General features: G+C 37.8%; 1 protein-coding gene across 2 annotated transcripts in view; it reads right to left on the reverse strand.

Moving 5' to 3' along the window:
* LOC139760414 (uncharacterized) overlaps positions 1–5750 on the reverse strand; it is a 121531-nt gene extending 115781 nt beyond the window's left edge. Inside the window, exon 1 of one of the 2 annotated variants that reach the window (XM_071683586.1) lies at positions 5604–5750. The gene's annotated coding sequence lies outside the window, so the exon portion shown is untranslated. Of the gene's footprint in view, positions 1–5481 lie in introns of both variants that reach the window. The other variant, XM_071683587.1, reaches the window with a different exon arrangement.
* Between the last annotated feature and the right edge of the window lie 250 nt (positions 5751–6000).

A 6000-nucleotide genomic window follows, 5' to 3' on the forward strand; every position in this document is an offset into this window, starting at 1 on the left:
TCACTTCACCAATGCTTGTTATTACCTCCCCATTTGCCCCTTCATCGATGTTCCCATTTGTCCTCTTGTCTTACACACTTTATTTACCTCATTCCAAAACTTCTTTTAAATCTCCCTAAAATTTTCATGATACTCTCTCACCCCAACTCTTATTTGCCCTCTTTCTCAACTCTTGCACCTTTCTCTCGGTCTCCTGCCACTTTCTTTTATACATCTCCCACTCATTTGCATTATTTCCCTGCAAAACTCGTCCAAATGCCCCTCTCTTCTCTTTCACTAACAATCTTACTTCTTCATCCCACCACACACTACCCTTTCTAATCTGCCCACCTCCCACCTTTCTCATGCAACATGCATCTTTTGTGCAAGCCATCACTGCTTCCCTAAATACATCCTATTCCTCCCCCACTCCCCTTACGTCTTTTGCTCTCAACTTTTTCCATTCTGCACTCAATCTCCCCTGGTACTTCCTCACACAAGTCTCCTTTCCAAGCTCACTTACTCTCACCACTCTCGACTCCAACATTCTCTCTTCTTTTCTGAAAACCTCTACATATCTTCACCTTCGCCTCCACAAGATAATGATCAGACATCCCTTCAGTTGCCCCTCTCAGCCCATTAACATCCAAAAGTCTCTCTTTCACTCGCCTATTAACACGTAATCTCATGCCACAAGCACCTTTTGCGCAATCCACCACTGCTTCCCTAAATACATCCCAATCTTCTCACACTCCCCTTACATCCTTTGCTGTCACCTTTTTCCATTCTGCACTCAGTCTCTCTTGGTATTTATTTCCTCACACAAGTCTCCTTCCCAAGCTCACTTACTCTCACCACTCTCTTCACCCAAACATTCTCTCTTCTTTTCTGAAAACCTCTACAAATCTTCACCTTCGCCTCTACAAGATAATGATCAGACATCCCTCCAGTTGCACCTCTCAGCACATTAACATCCAAAAGTCTCTCTTTCGCACGTCTATCAATTAACACATAATCTAATAACGCTCTATGGCCATCTCTCCTACTTACATACTTATACTTATGTATATCTCTCTTTTTAAACCAGGTATTCCCAATCACCAGTCCTTTTTCAGCACACAAATCTCCAAGCTCTTCATTATTTCCATTTGTATTTTAACTTTCTAAAAAGGGAAACAGAAGGAGTTATGCAGGGAGTGCTCATCCTCCTCAGTGGCTCAGATTGGGGTGTCTAAATGTGTGTGGATGTAACCAAGATGAGAAAAAAGGAGAGATAGGTAGTATGTTTGAGGAAAGGAACCTGGATGTTTTGGCTCTAAGTGAAATGAAGCTCAAGGGTAAAGGGCAAGAGTGGTTTGGGAATGTCTTGGGAGTAAAGTCAGGGGTTGGTGAGAGGACAAAAGCAAAGGAAGGAGTAGCACTACTCAAGAAGCAGGAGTTGTGGGAGTATGTGATAGAGTGTAAGCAAGTAAACTCTAGATTGATATGGGTAAAACTGAAAGTGGATGGAGAGAGATGGGTGATCATGAGAAAAAAATCATGAGGCAAGTGTTTTGGGAGCAGCTTTGAATATGCACGAGACTGGGTTATAGTGATGGGTGATTTGAATGAAAAGGTGAGTAATGTGGCAGTTGAGGGTATAATTGGTGTACATGGGGTGTTCATTGTTACAAATGGATAAAAAATACAAGAACAATAATAATAGTAACAGCTACATTTCCCTGATATACATAGCCCTCACCACTATAACCATATTTACTAACAAAGAACAAGTATAGTACACTAAATCTTGTTTTGCTCCTTATATTCTATCTTTAAAAGCTACATCATCTTTGCCAAACAATTTCACTCAGTGTTCAAAGCTAGCCTTGTGTAGCTAAACATGTAATTAGTAAATTTACATAGCTTTAAGGAAAAATACATATATCAACGGACACTAAGCACATGATCTAAACTGGAGAAGCACGATTTTGAGTAATATTTCTATCTTCAAAATAAGTAAATGTGTAGGGACTGCTATGTTCCAGGAAACTGATGGGCACATGAAAATGAAATTTTTTTTTTTTTTTTTCAAACTATTCGCCATTAGCGAGGTAGCGTTAAGAACAGAGGACTGGGCCTTTGAGGGAATGCCCTCACCTGGCCCAACTCTCTGTTCCTTCTTTTGGAAAATTAAAAAAAACGAGAGGGGAGGATTTCCAGCCCCCCGCTCCCTCCCCTTTTAGTCGCCTTCTACGACACGCAGGGAATACGTGGGAAGTATTCTTTCTCCCCTATCCCCAGGGATATGAAAATGAAATACTACTATAAACTGAGATAAACTTTGAAAATACAAAGTAACTTCACCATGGGACCAAGATTTACCTTAATTACAGTTGAAGCATAACAACAACATTTTTGTAATCTTCCTTCTGCTGTACTGGTTGCATGCAACAAGAAGCAAATACTCAGCAACTACAGCAGCAATGAACAATTCTTCCTGCAACTGGATGCAAAAAACACTGTAATTCCCATACCTTTTTCTTAATAACAAGAAAAGTCCAATTTTGATTATAAGGTGATTTAGTATGGCAATGCTTGTGGATATAATACAATAACAGCTGCAAAGCATGATTAGGAGCATTATCAAAATATATCAAATTAGGAAGAATAATTGGGTTATTTGCTTCCAGAAAAATGATGCATTCACTGATATAAAAGGAGGTACAACACTTCTAAAAACAACAAAATCAAGAGGACATATGACAACCCCATCTAACAACCCATAGTAGCCTAATTGTACAGCTGAAATATACCAACAATAAGTTGGTCTGCTGGTGGAATCACAACAAATGGCTGCTTGTCGAGAACTTGGACAGTGGCATACCTCTGTCATCTATTTGTTGATATTCAGCTGCATCTGACAGACACTCACAAGTTTCAGTGATATATTTTGAATAAAATAATGAACATCAAATCTCATCTGCTACAAAAGTTGGATGGAGTTTTCATCAATTCTGTTGATTTTTTGTAAGTGTATTACCTACTTTTATATTAGCACCACATTATTTCTGATATAAAGAGCCAATACTTACTTATATTATCTGTGACAATATAAATATATAAATAATTATCTAAATCATGCTCTACAACTGTTACTGTATCTCTTAAACAGTACTCTTAAAAAATTGAAATGTTAATAGAAGTGCTGAGCAGCTCTCCATGTACACCAAAATATAGCCTGAATAAGGAAACCAATAGAGTGTAGTCATGATGCAAAAACCTGTAATAGTATGATATGCAAAGTCAACTACCTGAAATCATATTAATTATAGTAGTATTGTAAAAGTGCTTTGAGAATATCATTGGATATAATGAAGCACGAGTCACAAAAATTGAAGCCAGTGTATCATTACATTCACAAGACGCCTTACTCTTACAAAAAACAATTACTTGGCTGTATCTAATTGCATAAACATGATGTAGTTTTTAATATAATGCTGCATGCCAGGCAAATCTTAATAATCTAAAAAATGAGGCATATTATTAAAGACTGTGAAACAAAATCATAAATGTTAAGAATACGAGAAAGTTGAAAGTGAATATGAATAAAAGCAAGGTTATTAGGTTCAGCAGGGTTAAGGAACTTGGGTTTGAGTTTGAACAGGAAAAAAAATTGGAGGAAGTGATTTAGATATATGAGATTGGATGGCAGGTCACCAAATGGAACCATGGAAGCAGAAGTGAGGAGGGAGGCAAAGGTTTTGGCAGCACTTGATGACAGTATGAAAGAGAGAACGTTATCAGAAAGGGCAAAAATGGGTGTTTGAAGGAACAGTAGTACCAACAATGGATATGAGGCAAAGGCTTTAGAAAAAGCTGTGCAGAGTAGGGTGGATGTGATGGAAATGAAATGTTTGAGGACAATATGAGGTGTGAGGTGTTTTGATAGAGTAAGTAATGAAAAAGTCAAAAAGATGTGGTAATTATAAGAGTTTGATAGAGAAAGCAGAAGACGGTATGCTGAAATGGTGTAGACATATACTGAGAATAAGTGAGGAAAGGTTGACAAAGAGGATATATGTGTCAGAAATGGAGGGAACAAGGTGAACAGGGAAACCAAACTGGCGATTGAAGATGCATTTAAAAAGATTTTGTGATCGAGGCCTGAACTTGCAGGAGGGTGAAAGGTGTCCACAGGATAGTGAATTGGAACGATGTGGCATACTGATGTCGATGTGCTGCCAATGGACTAAACCAGGGCATTCAAAGCATCCAGGGTAAACCATGGAAAGGTCTGCAGGCCCTGATTGTGGATAGGGAGCTGTGGTTTTGGTGCAATATACATGACAACTGAAGATGAATGTGAGCAAATGTGGCCCTTCTTCATCTGTTCCTGGTGCTACCTTGCTAATGCAAGAAACTGCGATTAAATGTGAAAAAAAAGTTAAAATAATTTTTTTAATTCATTTATCATACTTTGTCACTGTCTCCCACATTAGCGAGGTAGCGCAATCAAATAAGATGAAAGAATGGCCCAACCCACCCACATACACATGTATATATATAAACGCTCATACACGCACATATACATATCTATACATTTAAACGTAAACATACATATACATACAAAGACATATACATATAAACACATGTACATATTCATACATGCTGCCTTCATCTATTCCCAGCGCCACCCCGCCACACCTGAGAAATTTACATTCTAAACACTGAAATACAAGAAGATTGAAGTAGACCAAGTGAAAAATATACAAAAATGTAGGTAGTCCATCTGGCTTATATGATTCATATTATTTCAACTTTTAAGTTGTATTTCTGTGTTTAAAGAGTAAAGTTCTTACCTGATTAGCATGAATATATGGGAAAAGTTACAAGAAGTTTTCAATGATTTTCTTGATTTGAAGGTTATTATTGCCTATTTCCCCCCTCCCCCCCATATCTCTCTCTTAAACATCAAAAACCTTACTATTAACACATTAACAATTGTAAGATATAATGTTCCAAATCCCATTAAATCACTTCTATCAAACATAAATAGTTCACTGCTATAAGTTTATTCAAACCTACACGCTATTTCTATGGTACCCCTAAATTAGTATTTCACGTAATAATTTACCCAAAATATCAATATAACGAAAAAGGTGCCATTCTAATGTAAGGGATGGGGGGGGGTCAGCTGGTGTAAAACCCGGATAATAACATGGCACCTTTCTAACAAGGGTTATTGCAGCACCTTTTCTATTACATTTAGAAACAGCAGCTCCATTAATAGAACTTTACACATCCAAACCTAATTGCAACCTAAGTCAACCAGATCAAACAAATGGTGATAACACTAGAATAAACAATACATTAATCACTAACCTCGACCTCAATGCTTTCATTAGCAGTGATTACTATTCAATAAATATATATTTTTTCCTCATATGTGATATTTACAAACAAACAAAAAAAACTTGTTGCTTAGTACCGTAACTACACCATACCACTTGTGGGGCTTACCTCTCGACCCATCAGAATGTGTTGAGTTCAAAATACTGTTTTACGATAGTGTGATCTTACAATTAATTTCATAATCTAACACAACTCGAACATCAACATAACAACAAAAGTAGCGTACGTACGGTTGTCTTCATAAATTGCCTAGATATTGCATACATCATGACAATGTTGCAGTATCAAGCCAAGCGTCACAGATAAACATTATAGTAGGTAAGGTGACGAGCATCGAGTTCCGCAGCTCAGGTCTCCCTCCTGCCCACCTGCCATGATCAACCTACTCGACCAAACCTTTTCCTTACATTAAATCTAATTTGACGGACACTACGGCCTCCAATGATGCAAGTTGCGGTAAAAGCCTAGAGCAAAGGCATTACTGTCATAGGTTTTAGCTTTTTTTCTTTTTTTTTTTTTTTTTTTTTATACTTTGTCGCTGTCTCCCGCGTTTGCGAGGTAGCGCAAGGAAACAGACGAAAGAAATGGCCCAACCCCTCCCCCATACACATGTACATACACACGTCC

This window comes from Panulirus ornatus, chromosome 36 (genome assembly GCF_036320965.1).
Source record: "Panulirus ornatus isolate Po-2019 chromosome 36, ASM3632096v1, whole genome shotgun sequence".
NCBI classification, from domain to species: domain Eukaryota; kingdom Metazoa; phylum Arthropoda; class Malacostraca; order Decapoda; family Palinuridae; genus Panulirus; species Panulirus ornatus.